This window comes from Marmota flaviventris, chromosome 16, assembly GCF_047511675.1.
Source record: "Marmota flaviventris isolate mMarFla1 chromosome 16, mMarFla1.hap1, whole genome shotgun sequence".
Classification (NCBI taxonomy): Eukaryota; Metazoa; Chordata; class Mammalia; order Rodentia; family Sciuridae; genus Marmota; species Marmota flaviventris.
Genome location: NC_092513.1, coordinates 60,893,117 through 60,907,785, shown reverse-complemented (window position 1 = coordinate 60,907,785; position 14,669 = coordinate 60,893,117).

Sequence of the window (14,669 nt, the reverse complement as noted above, 5' to 3'; positions counted from 1 at the left end):
TTTTTTTTCTTTTTTTTTTTAATATTTATTTATTTATTTATTTTAGTTTTCGGCGGACACAACATCTTTGTTTGTATGTGGTGCTGAGGATCGAACACGGGCCGCACGCATGACAGGCGAGCGTGCTACCGCTTGAGCCACATCCCCAGCCCTAGATTTTTTTCTTAAATGAAATGAATTCATTTTTCAACCTTGAATAACTTTTAGGAAAAGAAAATGCTTTAAAGTGTATTTATTTTTTAATGAGAAAAACTGCTGGAGAAAATAGCACAAAGGTTTTTGATGGTGGCTACTCAGGGTCATTGCCTTAAGTCTGGTTCACTCTCCACTGAGTTTACTCAGAAATGTCTTATCTCTGTAGCCTGCTCAATCAGGAAACTGAAATACAGAGAGAAAAAAAAAAAAACAGAACCAAAGTTATTTCTTATAACTTAAGAATCAAGAAAAAAAAAATTTTCAGAAAAATATGTACCTGTAACTATAGCAGTAAGTGCACATAAGAGTTAAAAGAATTTCAGAAGTGATGAACTATATTAATTGACAAATTATGAAGCTAATTTATATTACTTTATACTGAAAGTAGAGCACACTTGACAGCTATTAATCCACACAGTATTTAATGTTAGTTCTGCAAGCTGGAGATACTATAAAAACCTTATACTGCAAATATAAAATGTTTCAATGGATCATAATTAACACACAACTTCAATTTCTGATTAATCATTTTTGTTAGATTGTAGATTATGCTTAATTAATAAAAAGGAATGTAAAATTTTGGTACTACATGTTGGAAATCCAAAAAAGAATCACAGTTTGACTTTGGCATATTCTTCATATATTCATTAAAGTTTGAATAACTTTCCTATGAAATTATTATTACCTCAATGTTGTACTTCATTAAACAATTGAAATGATGCTTTTACTTTCTTTCTAGCATCCCAATGAACATATAGTAGTAATGCTATAGGTGAATTTATTCTAAGTCATATGTGATAATAACTAAATATAAAGAATTTTCAATCTGATTAATTTTTTCCTTAAAACATATTTTTTGGGGGTAGTGGGTATTTAACCCATGGGTGCCCTACCACTGAGCTAATTCCCCACATCTCCAACACTTTTAATTTCTTATAATGTTGGATATGGGATCTTCCTCAGTCCAATCTAGGACAAATGGATTAGAAAACTATGTCCTGTCAAATCTAGCCATTGTCTCTTTTGTTGTTGCTGCTGTAAATACAGACATATGAGAACAGAGTCATCTTTATTCATTACCTATTGCCAATAGCGGCTGAAAGCAGAAAGCAGCTACTGGCAATAGGTAATGAATATTAATTAATTAACATTAATAATTAATATTAATTATTATTAATATTAATAGGGCTATTAATATCAATTAATATTAATAACAAAGCTAGATGGATGTGACAATGTCTCTGTGGTGTACAAAGTAAAAAATATTTGCTACCTGGTGCCATATAAAAATGTTTGCTAACTTTTGCTATAGAGGAAGATAACTTTGACTAACTAGTACTATACATTTGTACATGAACTCTCTGAAGTTAAATGTTAAACTAAGAAAGATTGACTAGCTGCAAATATTTTCTGTTTACTAGAAAATGTAACTCCAAAATTTAGGGTTTTCTTGCCTTATAGAATATTATCCAGTTTTGTAGATACAGTACCCCCAGTATGTTGCAGTTTTCTTACAACGTTTTTTTCAACAGACTCTGTTATATATATATATATATATATATATATATATATATATATATGATTTCCCCATGTCCTTCCAACCAACTTTGTCATGTTTCTAAATTTCTCATTCATGAATTCAATCTTTGGCACATGGTCAGTATATATTTCTATGAAAGTCTCTACCTTATAGAATTATACAATGACTACTTGGGGCCTGGTGGTGCCTTCTCATGAATTTTCCATTTTGAGGCAGTCACTTAACCCCACTGGGACACAGGTTGCTTTTCTGTATATAGGGATAGTTACAACCAGTATCTCAGCCAAATTATTCTCTCAACCCTTTAATATTATCCACTGGACACAATTTTGTAATTACATTAAAGGATTTATGTGGGACCGGAGTTGTGATTAAGTGGGAGAGTGCTTATCTAGCATGTGTGAGGCACTGAGTTAAATCTTTAGCACTACATAAAACTAAGTAAATAAAAAAGGTATTGTGTCCATCTACAACTAAAAAAAATTTTAAAAAGATGTTAGGTGTAAACATTTTAACTGTAGAAATCATTATAATATTTAATAATAAAGGAATAGCCTACTGATAAACAGATATTTTGAGTCATCAATAAGTAAATAGTACTTAAAAATTCTCCCAGGCTGTAATACTGAAAAAGGGAGCAAATAACATAATACAGCTGTGTTTTGTTTGGAAGTGGGCTTGAAGTCATTCATTGCCTTCTTCTTTAAAGAAAAACAAATGATACTTCCAATATAAGTAAAAAATAAATAAAAAGGAAATTCTTGTAAGTGAAAATGGAAATGCTAATTGTTTATTTTTTATAGTATTGTCAGTACTTTTCAAACCACATTATTTCTTGCAATATTTCATAACAAAATACCATGTAGAAACCTTTTGAAAAATATTGTGTTTTGAAAATATTTGCAGATATCAAAGAACCAAACTACCTAAGTGAAACATTCCATTACTTGTTGGGACATCAATCTTGATCTAAAAGAGCTCACCCCTGCTCAACTGAGCATACTGTACACTAAACACCTCAATCAAAACTGACAAGTATGTTAGGTTTAATTAGTAATAAAATATACAAGTACATAGGTGCTAATGTTTCTTTTTAAAACCCATTAGGGTGAGGTTTGAAATGAAGAGGAATCTCTCTCTGTTCTACCCATACTGCAGTTCTTTTTTATCTTCTCCTCTATGACCTGTCTCTCTCTCTCCTACCTATCCTTTTCTGACTTTAAACTTAGTGGTTTCAGGCCATCAGTGAGACTCTCTGCCAGGATGCACTCTTCACCTGATTCTACTCATTCCTCTGTCCTCTGCTGTGAAAAGTGCTATTAGTTTCTTCTCTCACAAGGGCTCTTTCAACTAAGAAAAACTGGCACTAAATAATTATCAGGGAACCCCATATTGGCCAGATTCATCAGTCTCAGGAGAATTTTAAAATTTAGCCATTTGATAAAAATATATTGGACATAGGGAGAAGCAGACATTCAAGAATGTTTAGGAGTACGTTCTAAAGATTAAGGTCACCTGGAAGCTTACATAATGGCACGGAAAAAAAAAAAGAGATTATGCCCTAACTTGGAGAAAAGAACTTTTAAATCTTTAGTAAGCCTGGATTAAAGATATTTTCAATAACAAGATAATTCTGCACACAATTTGGATCAATCTATTTTCCACAAGTAAAGGCTGATTCTTTTATATAACACATAGGAGAGGCTGAGCCTCATGTCTGATGTCATAGTATTACAAAACTTCTTACAGTTCCATGGGTGCCTTATGATACTTTATAACTTTTTATTTGCTCAGTGTGAGCACTGACTTGAATTCCTTTCTGTTGTTTAGAGACCGAATTATCTTGGATATCTTTCAAGATGTCACTAAACTTGTTCTCTGAAATTGCAACTGGGGGTACATGCCCCCTACTTGGGTCCTTCAGAATATAATACCTTCTTAGTATTTATCATATAATAATGAATTGAGATGCACAGGTGTTGTCTGTCTTCCATTTAGTCATGGCATATGCAGAGTCCTGTGCAGAGTGGATTCAGTCAATGAATGCTCATTACTGAAATATGAGAGAGTAGAGAATGGGTGATTCAGCCTGCCTAAGCCCCCATGAATACTTTAAAAAAATGAAAAAAAAAATTTACAAAAAAGTCCTATACTTCTCAAACTAGGAGCTGCAGTGCAGGTAAAGAGGCCCCTGATTCAAACTTTGTTTTGTTATTGCTTGGTTGGATTTTTTTTTCTTTTTGTCTTGTAACCCTTTAAATATATTTTATATAAAAGTTGAAGTGTTTCTATTGACTTTTGCATACTTCGAAGGATATATACTTCTGATCAAAAAAGGATGTGACCTTGAATGAGAAAGAAAGTAAAGGACAGAGAAGGATATCCCTATATTTATTTAATGAAGGAACATCAACTGGGTGCTCAGCAAGAATAAAGCAAAGTTGATTAATTTCTTTCCTTGCAGCTTAAATTTTGGTAGGGAGGGATAAAAATAGAAAATATATAAAAATACAGTGTATTAATGATAAATACTATGGAGAAAAGGGAACAGTAGGGTGAAAGTATTGGGAATGGTGGAGTTAGGAGCCACAATTTTAAATAGTATGGTCTCTGAGGTGGATGCTGCAGGATAGTACTTTAGGGTAGAGAGGGTCTCACGAAGAGAAGAATTGGAAGAGTGGTCAAAACTGAAAGACTGGGTGTTTCAAGATAGCTCAGGCCATATAGATGAGTCAAGAACCTGTATTTTATTTCTGGGAAATGGAAGCTCCTGGAAGACTCTGAGAAATTCTGGCTGATGTTGTGACATACCCTATACCCACCATTGTGCTGGGTAGTCACATAAACTGCCTAATGTTACCTTTTAAAATACCATATTAGGAATTTAGTATGGTGATAATTTTCTAGATGACAACTTTAACAGCCTCTATTCAAGGTCATATGTGCAGTGAGGGAGCCAGAAATGCTCTTAATTTCTCCAAGCCTCAACGTTGTCCTCTGTAAAATAGGAATAATAGCCATAACCACTAGAAAATTGTGAAAATCAAATGGGAATGTAAATGCAGAACAAACTGAGAAAAAAAATCTTTTAGAAATTCAATAAGTGTTATTTTAGTTGTTGTTCTAGTGACACACACAATAACAAAGTCAGTTCTAGAAGTAGAAGATGGAATAGAAGATGGCCCCAAATAGGACCAACCATGCACTTCATTGAGTGTAGAGCCCCGTCCTCTGGGTTGAGTTTTCTTATTTACATATGGAGCCTGTGGCCTGCTCTCCCAGGTTCATTTCAGATGTGATGTTCTTTGTTGATTCAGAGTTGTTCCAGATGATCATTTAACAGCCTCTTTAACCAGAATTGAAGCGTTTTGCACACTGTAGGAACAATATCAGCCCTGGGTTAATGACTGAGAAATGTGATGGCAGAATTGACGGGTTCATCCCTGTGCCCTATTCAGGTATTATTGATACAAAGGTCTTGTCAGAGGTGTGTAGCCCTGGGCCCCAGGGAATATTTGGAGTTTCTGAAAATGAGTTTAAAATATAAAATGCTGCTGCTTACCAAGAGATGCTAGACTGATCCTGCCTCTAGTGTCATTCTTATTTTCTTATAATTACTTTGACCATATTGACTCTAATAGATTTATGTCTTTATAAAAACAAACAATTCAAGTTAGTTACCTTTATGCAGTTGCCTTGAAACAAAGTGTAAAATACATGTGGCTTTAGTAGAAGAGTTAAATTGAGTTTCTATTTTTTCACCTTTTCTCTCTTCCTTTTCTCATCTCTACTTCCTTCTCCATTTCTCTTTTTATATGAACGATAAATTGCAATAGAATTTTTCATTAGACATTTTTTAAATGTTCAAATCAAAGATTTTCAATTCATAGAGCATTTTTTTAAATGTTCAAATCAAAGATTTTCCATTCATAGAGCATTTTTCCCTCATGGGAAGCTTTAGCAAGGCTAATCCCTAGCTCTCTCAGAGCCCTCCCACATACCATCTACGTTGTCAGTCACTCATTACTCTTGCTAAGGCAGCTTTGCCAGCATTCTTGAGCCTGAAAACAGGAGAGGATTCCATTTGTCATTGAAGAACATTATAGCACTTTTCCAAAGTTGTACAAACATAATTTTGGGGAACCCATACATTTTTTCTTTATCACTCCAATTTCACTTCTCAGATTTATGCTCTCTCATGCCTGGGGTTGTAGCTCAGTGGTTCAGCACTCACCTATCACATGTCACACTGGGTTCAATCCTCAGCACCACATAAAAATAAATAAAATAAAGGTATTGTGTCTATATACAACTAAAACATATTTTTGAAAAAAGACATACTTTTTCTATTTCTTCAACTCCTATTATCAGACGATGTGATTGGTTCATAGTAAGTGCACTCTGAAAATATAAGCCCTCATCACCTAATCAAAAAAAGAAAAAAAAAATGGGGAGGCAGTACATTCCATTTCTTTTGTGTCTGATTTTTTTTATTCCTGTCTGTGGAAGTATGTTGATTTGCAGAGATATTTTCAGTGACAAAAGACACACAGCCTCATTTGGTCATAGGGTCTCAAAGTAGGAAGGCCAGTTCTAAGTATAAATCTTTTAGGACCTCTAGACAGTCCCTACCCAAGTGGAGTTTGGCAAAAGTTGCAGGGAACTTGAGAATTGAAGACACACTTGATTATTTAAGGACTTGAGAACTGGACTGGAATTAGTTCCTCTCTCCCCACATTTCTCCCAGGCTCTTTCCGACTGTGGTTGATTATGAAAACAACTTGAGGACTTTTGAAAAATGCTGAATCAAAGTCAAATCATTCTACTGTCATGTATATCTAAAAACAAAGTCGTGTTACTGAAGTGATTCAGCAGGCCTGGCATAGAAGCAGGAAGCAGCTTAACAAACACCATGATGATCTTTATCACGTGTGCCAAACAGGAAATATGCAGACCAACAGAGAAGAATCTAGAAAAGTTTCAGTTGCAGATGTCTTTCTGTGACCTCATTGGTTCTCTCTCACATTAATTTATTTGTTCATAAAATATCCTGTGGAGGAGAATCAGGGTGCTTCCTTTGGTAGCCAGATCACCCTCTGAGTAATCTTATCAATCATCAGCAAACACATGCAACAAAAGGATCACAGATGATCTCAGATTAATTGATGGACAATTCAAACATGAGCTAGTAATTTTTGCGTGAATTCTTATACAGTGATAGACAACAATATACCCACTGTAGGCAAGATGTCAACATTCAATCACATGTGGTACACTAATTATCTGGAAAATAGCAGCTATCTTATAGAGAGTGAATTGCTTTCTCTAGTTTAAATTTAAAATTACATCTCTCAATATATTATTGAATTATTTAGAAATATGTATAGTCAGGTATGCCTTTGATTTGTGAAAATATTCTCTCAGTGTGTCACATCAAAGGGGAAAAAAACAGATATCACAACCTTACCACTAGGCTCAAGAAAATATTTCAAAAAAGAATCTTCTTTAATGTGTTTATATTCTAGAGCCTGGGCTACTGGACAGATCTGAAGACCTAGCACCCTCCATTTCCTGGGACACCATTTTGTTTGTTTGTTTACAGTGTGATATCTGAAATGGAAATGGATCTGTGTTTAGCATCTTTTGAAACAGTGTTCAGCTTTGTACACTTCTTGGTTGGACAAATAAGCTCTCTCAAAGTGCACTGTCTCCCCTGTGCTTTGGCCTTGATGAGATTATTGTCCAGGAAATGTATCCCATCACCTATGACATAAAAATGAATGGTCCAGACTTTTCACCTCGCTGAGATCAAAGAATTCATAGCTCTAAAACATGGAATGTGGCTGCAGTGGACTAAGATGTGCCTGAGACTTCAAGTAAAGAGTAAATTTTAAAATGAATTTTAAATGAATTTCCAAAAATACACATATTCATTAGTAAATTCATATTGTCAAGCCATGATTATATTCTCCATATAGTGCTTTAAGTTATCACAATTGATTTAAGTTAATTTTCTTCTTCTTCTTTTAAAATTTTTATTTATTTATTTTTTTTATTTAGACAGAAGGTCTTACTGAGGTGTTTAGTGCCTTCCTTTTTTATGGAGGCTGACTTTAAAATTGTGTTCCTCCTACCTCAGCAACCCAAGCCACTTGGATTACAAAAGCCCAACTTCTTTTTCATTTTTAATGTGAATACTAGAAGCTTTAAAATTATATTGAGTCACTTTTTTAGTGGGGGGTATGGGAACATTGCTACCTCAGGGAATTAATTGCTTATAAGCCTAAGTTCTAGTTGTTTTCTCATAAAACCAAAGAACAGAAATTTAAATATAATTTTAAAGTAATTGTGATGTCACTTCCATTTATAGAAATATGTAAATCTATTGACAAATTAATTTATCTTTATAATCAGTGATAAATGTAAATTGACTTCTGTCTTTGATAGAATTTACTTTGGAAGAAAACTCTGCATTAAAATCTTAAAATAACTCCATCCCCAGGCACTTACTGCAATTCACAGCAGCTTAGAGAGAGAGAGAGAGAGAGAGAGAGAGAGAGAGAGAGACGAGGGCTGCAGAGCATTCCTATAATACCTGTTACTCGTGAAGTCATCTTAAGAATATTTGAGACTCTGTCCCAAGACAGACAGATAGATAGATATATATGGAGAGAGAGAGAAAGAGAGAGAGAGGGTGATGGGGTCTGTAGTGAGGGTACATAAGCTTGATACACAGTCCTTTTCTTAATCTTTTTTTTTTTTTTTTCTGAGTGTGGTTAACCCCCAGGGTTATGCCTTAGAGGGGAACACTACTGACTGAGTTCTCTGCTGAGCCCTGATTGCTAGTTTTTAAATCACACAACCAGAGCAGCTGAGAAATTGCTATTCTGACCTCATTTGTTTCTGGGTTGGTTGCACTATGCTGTCACTCAAACAGCAGGCCCAATAGGCTCAGTGTGAAGGCAGTGCCTTAAGCCTTGTCCAATGGTCCTTTAGGTGAGAACTCTCCAATGCTCACACATCCAGTGATGAAAGGGTTGGACTTCCACAATATTCTGCTCCCTTTGAGTCTGGAGCTTGCCATTCTTCAAATCCTTTCCTAAGCTTCCTATACTAGATCAAGAACCTCTGGTTTCTGTGCTACACAGGTGCTGAAAAAAATCAAAGTGACAACGCTAAGAACCCTGAAAGAGAAAATGGTAAGTGTGCATTGTTATCATGAGATTGGATAGGGAGGCTGTTTTAAGCCAACAGGACTGCCAATGGCAGGAACTGGAAATGTAGTAGGGACTCAGGGACTCCTCTTGGTCCTCTGTTGAGTCTGGTGACCAGAGGGCCTCTGTGGCAGCTCAGGCTTCACTCCCCTCTAACTAATCTAGTGAAGATTTGATCATCAGTGGAGACCCTAGGCATTCAATCCCATCATTGTATGGTGTTTTTAAGCACCTTGGTGAAGCCCTATGTGGGAATCCATGTGCCACTAGCCCAGCATGTCCTCAGATCCCCAGATTATGTAGTGAAGACTGGGATAATCACCAGAATCCCAAATCCATTAGTTATGTTCATGCATGGTAGAAGCTGTGATTTTTAGGACTTGTTTCTCTTGAGGTTTTTATTGTTTGTTTTGTTTTTTGGTATCAGGAATTCAACCCAGGGGCATTCATCCATTGATCTACATCCTCAGCCCATATATATATATATATATATATATATATATATATATATATATAAATTTTTAGTATAGATACAGGGTTTTCTGAGTTTGTTAGGGCCTCACTAAGTTGCTGGGGTTGACTTTGAACTCATGATACTCATGCTTCTTGAGCTTCTTAAAATTAGTGGAAGAAAGTATCTCAAATAAAACAAAAATTTGAAATCCAGAACTTCATCTTAGCTCTTTGTATGTCTAAGAATAAATCCTTAGTTTTTCAGCTCCTTGTTTACATTTTCAAAGCCAGGGTTCAGTGAATAGATAGTAAAATGATCAGGCAGTTAGGATAATGGGCTTCATTCAACCACACCTGGAGGCTAACTAGTAGATATATTAATGAGCACTATTAAAGCCTATTTTAAATGTAAAAAAAAAATTATGAGGACACTTGTGGGAACAAAGTAGGATGGGTTATGAAAGAATGTAAGTGAAGGAAGATTGTAGTCAGGATAACTTTTTCAATAACTATTTTAGGTAAATTTTGCTTCATGCTCTGCCCAAAACCATATATACAATCCTAAGTTCACACCACTGTATTTTTTTTCCTGCTGTCATCTCTTTTCCTGCATGGTTTTACACACACACACAACACACACACACACACACACACACACACACAGTCTAGTGGAGATTTGATCATCAGTTGAGATCAAATCTCTCTACTCATTTATGACTCTCTACTCATTTGTATATATATATATATGGAGTGAGACAAGAACCCCAAAGAATTTGGCAAAATGGAGAATTTAATTTCTTCTCAAAACTCCAGTTTCAACATTATCAATTTTTATTTTCCCATGTTTCATTTCAAGTGGATGCATTATTTGTATTTTTTTTTCTCCAAGTACTGCAGGGAAGCTTTTCAAGATGTTGTTTTACCCTTGTGAGCCTTTCACATGTGAAGAAAGCAGGAAAAAACAAGTGACATTAAAAAGAATGACTCTCTTCTAAATAGCATAATATAGTTAATGTGTCACAATTAAGGATTTAAAAATAAATGGGTCCTCAATTGAGATTTTTGTTTTGTTTTATATGTTAGACCACTTTATTAAAGCAACCTGTGGAAACATTTGAAATATTTCAGCAAACTCCTTTGTCCTGCTGTGGTAGTAAAATAAAAGTGGGTCTGGACTTGGATTTAAATTACAGGCATGTTCAATCTCAAGGGGTAAAATACACAGCAAATTAGGTCAAAAGCCATGTCAATAACCTGATGTGTGTGTGTGTGTGTGTGTGTGTGTGTCACAGGGGATAAAACCCAGGGTCTTGTGTATGTAAGGCAAGCACTCTACAAACTGAGCTACATCCCCAGTACTTTTTAATAACTATTTTACATAGATTTTAACCAGTAGCCTTAACACTTTTCCAATATCTGTTTGGATTGTATCCATAACCCAGAAATCAGTGAAGCAGAGAATCTAGTTTTATCTCAAACTCTGGTTTCAGTTATCACCAGGTCTAGGTTAAGATTCCCCATTGAAGAATTTACTCTATCTTGTGTTTTTGTTTCAGTGTCTCATATTTATCTAGTCCTCAATTTTAGAACAGTATGACAAAAGGTGCCCAAAGATATCAAAGTCTCTTGGAGTATCTTGAAAATATCAGTATCTGAGTCTTGCCTTCTTAGGAACCATTGGAATTATAAGTGTGTATCCTCTAAGGGGAGTAGTTGGATGCTCTGAAGGTGGAAGAAATATTCTGATATACCTTTCATCTAAAAACACTTTATTTGATTCCTCTTTTTAGATACTGACTGTGAATAAAACTACAGTGAAAATGGAATTGCAAAAATTTCTTTGACAAGAGGATCCCAATTCCTTTAGATATATACCCAGCATATTTATTAGTGGAATGTATGACTTTTTCAACCCAGAATTATTATTTATTTATTTTTATTTATTTAGGTAGTGGACATCAATCCATGAGCACTTCATCATAGTTCTACATCCCCAGCCTCCCTCCTCTTCTTCTTTTGAGACAGGGTATCAATGAGATTCTTAGGAGCTTGCGAAGATGCTAAAGCTGGTTTGAACTTGAAATCCCCCTGCCCCATCCTTCTAAGCCACTGAGAGTACAAGCATGTACAACCTTGCTCTACTACCCAAAATAGTTATTAGTGGATTATATGGCATTTTTATTTTGACTTTTTGGAGAACCTAAACATTTGTTTCAAAAATATATTTATAGAATTTTTATTGTCACCAACAGTTTTATATACTTATTTACTCTGAAATCTCTTTTATCATTCAGGTATTTGTTTGTTTTTGTTTTGTTTTGTATTGGGAATTGAACCCAGGGGTGCTTACCACTGACCACATCCCCAGCCCTTTTTGTGTTTTATTTTGAGACAGGCTCTCCCTAAGTTACTTAAAGCTTTGCTAAGTTGCTGAGTCTCTCTTTGAATGAGTCCTCCTGCCTCATCCCCATGACCCTCTGGGATTACTAGCATGTGCCACCACACCTGGTTCTCAGGTTTTAATTACAGTTTTATTATAACAGCAGTACATAGACTGCAAGATGTCCATTTGACTAATACATTAAATCCCTGAGGCAAGTTTATGTGAAGTAGCTAGTATAAAAGCATTTTTGTAAAGACTGCATGGAATAACCAGGAATTTGTATTTTCTTTTTTTTTTTTAAATTAGTTGTTCAAAACATTACAAAGCTCTTGACATTTTCTAACCCTTTTTCTGAACTACTTTTAGGTATCATAGTCCATAAAAATGCTGGAAAAACAATGTAAATTTATTTATTTATTTTTTGCAATCTATGGAGATTTGCACATTCTCAGTCACCTTTGCTTCCAGAGCTTGGAACTTCAGGACATGGTAACAAACAAAATATGTTAAAGTTGAGTCACTCAGGGCACAAACAAAGTCTTACTAGCAGCAATTGGTAGTTCTGGAGTTATTACTGGAGTAAACAGAGTTTGTGTAGGGCTCAGGAAATGCTAAAATCTCGCTTAGGCTATCAGTGTTATACTGTATTTTCCCCTATTATACCCACAGTACAAGCTAGAGAGAACCTCATCTGCCAGCAACAGCAGTTGGGGAAAATATGCTTGCAAACTAACACAGTCCCTAGAAAATCACCACATTTTTTTGTGGCATAGAGAATTGTGTATCAATTCTCCCACATTTCTCTTTACTGAGGGTAATGTTGCTGTTGGAGATTTGGTCCCAAATATGGTATTTTGCTCAAGACAAAACTAATACCCAGTGCAGCCTAGCTTTTCTGCTGATTAAAGGTAGATATTTTCTAAACTGTCCAATGTATCTAAGTCTCTCTACTTATTTATGACTGTGTCAAAGAGACACTCATGAGTAGATTTTTATTAACTCTACAGATGAAGGGAGAGTCCAGAATGTTAATATTTTCCTTTATTTTCAACATCATCTCCACTTAACATTTGCTTTTTATTATGTTTCTAAGTTTGGAACCCAGTACCTTGCATATCTACACACACACGCTATCAATGAACTGTGCCACCGGTTTCAAACTCTAACTTTATATTGAAAATTTCACCATTCACCCATTCACATCTTTTTTTTTTTGTACCTGGGATTGAACTCTGGGCACTGGATCTCTGAGTCACATCACCAGCCCTATCTTGTGTTTTATTTAGAGACAGGGTCGCACTGAGTTGCTTAGTGCCTCACTGTTTCTGGGGCTGACTGTAAACTTATGAACCTCCTGCCTCAGCATCCCAAGCTGCTGAGATTAAAGGCATGTCCCACCATGCCCATCTCACCCTTCACATCTAATATTATTTTTCATATGGTTGTATTTAGGTAGGCCTTTCTATTGCTCTTAAAAATACCCCAAATTAACATATATATATATATATATATATATATATATATATATATATATATATATATATATATATTAGATTTGATTCTGTTATAATTGATAGGACTGTATTATTGCAATATTGTTTTACAATATACATTAGTGTCAAATAACAATAACTACTTTATTTGGTCTTTTAAATGAGAGGTTTCGAGGTATTTTACTTCTCAGATAAATTTTAGAAAAAAAATTGCCTTGGACTCTTCTTTTATTAAAGAAAGTCATGCTAAAATTTTGATGGGGGAATATAATACTTTAAACTACCATAAATTGATTGTCTTTGCAGTGATGAGTTTTATTTATCCACTTGGTGTGTTTGATGAAGTATTTTATGTCCTCCGTAAATTTTTATTTTGTGATAAGTTCTACATATTTTTCATAAAAATCTCTACATATGTGATATGTTACACAGATATCACTTCTATATAATACTTCTGTGATATTTTATTAGTTAAAACTGAATGTAGTGAAACAAAAAATGTGTCTATTCCCTAGAAACCAATTTTTCAAACTTTAGTAGTCATGTAATTTTTAATGTAACTCCTCTCTTTTCCCAGCCCCCAGATTTTAGCTGTATGGACCAACATAGCTCTAGCTTTATTCTATCATGTAATTATATGCTATCATGGTTCACATGTACATTAATTTCTATAGGTCTATCTTACTTTCTGAGGAGTATTATATATATATATATATATATATATATATATATATATATATATAATATTATGTATATATTTATAGTAAACATTTTTCAAAATAGATGACAATAATTTATACTCCTTTCAATTTATTAGAATTTGTTTCATGTCCTCATCAACACTGTAATATTTTTTTATCTGATGTTATTTTATTTTTCTCTAAGTTGCTAACATGTTGTAATTTTTTTATTGTTGAACACTTCTATATTTGAGTTATTCAAATCTCTTGTCTGCTTTTCACTTGGTGTCTCTATCATTTCCTTTTTTATTAAAAGAGTTTAGTTATATGTGAGGACATTAATTCTCCTACTCTATCTCTTTTCTTCATACTTTTTAATGGTATCATTCAAATTTTAATTTTAATGTTGCCCAATTATGAATTTTTAACATATTTTGTGTAATTTTTTGAAAAAAAGCCCTGTTTTGTTGTTCTTGATATTGAAACCAAGGGTGCCATTTCACTGCTCTTCCAAGCCATTTATTGAATCTTAATGTAGAGACAGGTTGTCAGTAAGTGGCCTCGGCTGACCCTGAAATTTCAGTTTATTTGCTTTAACCTCCCAAATAGATGGTATTAGAGGCATGTTTTATGACATTCATACTATAAGTCTCCTTATTACTTTTTAGTGCTGGGGATTTGGGCCATATTCCCAGCTCTATTTTGTGTATT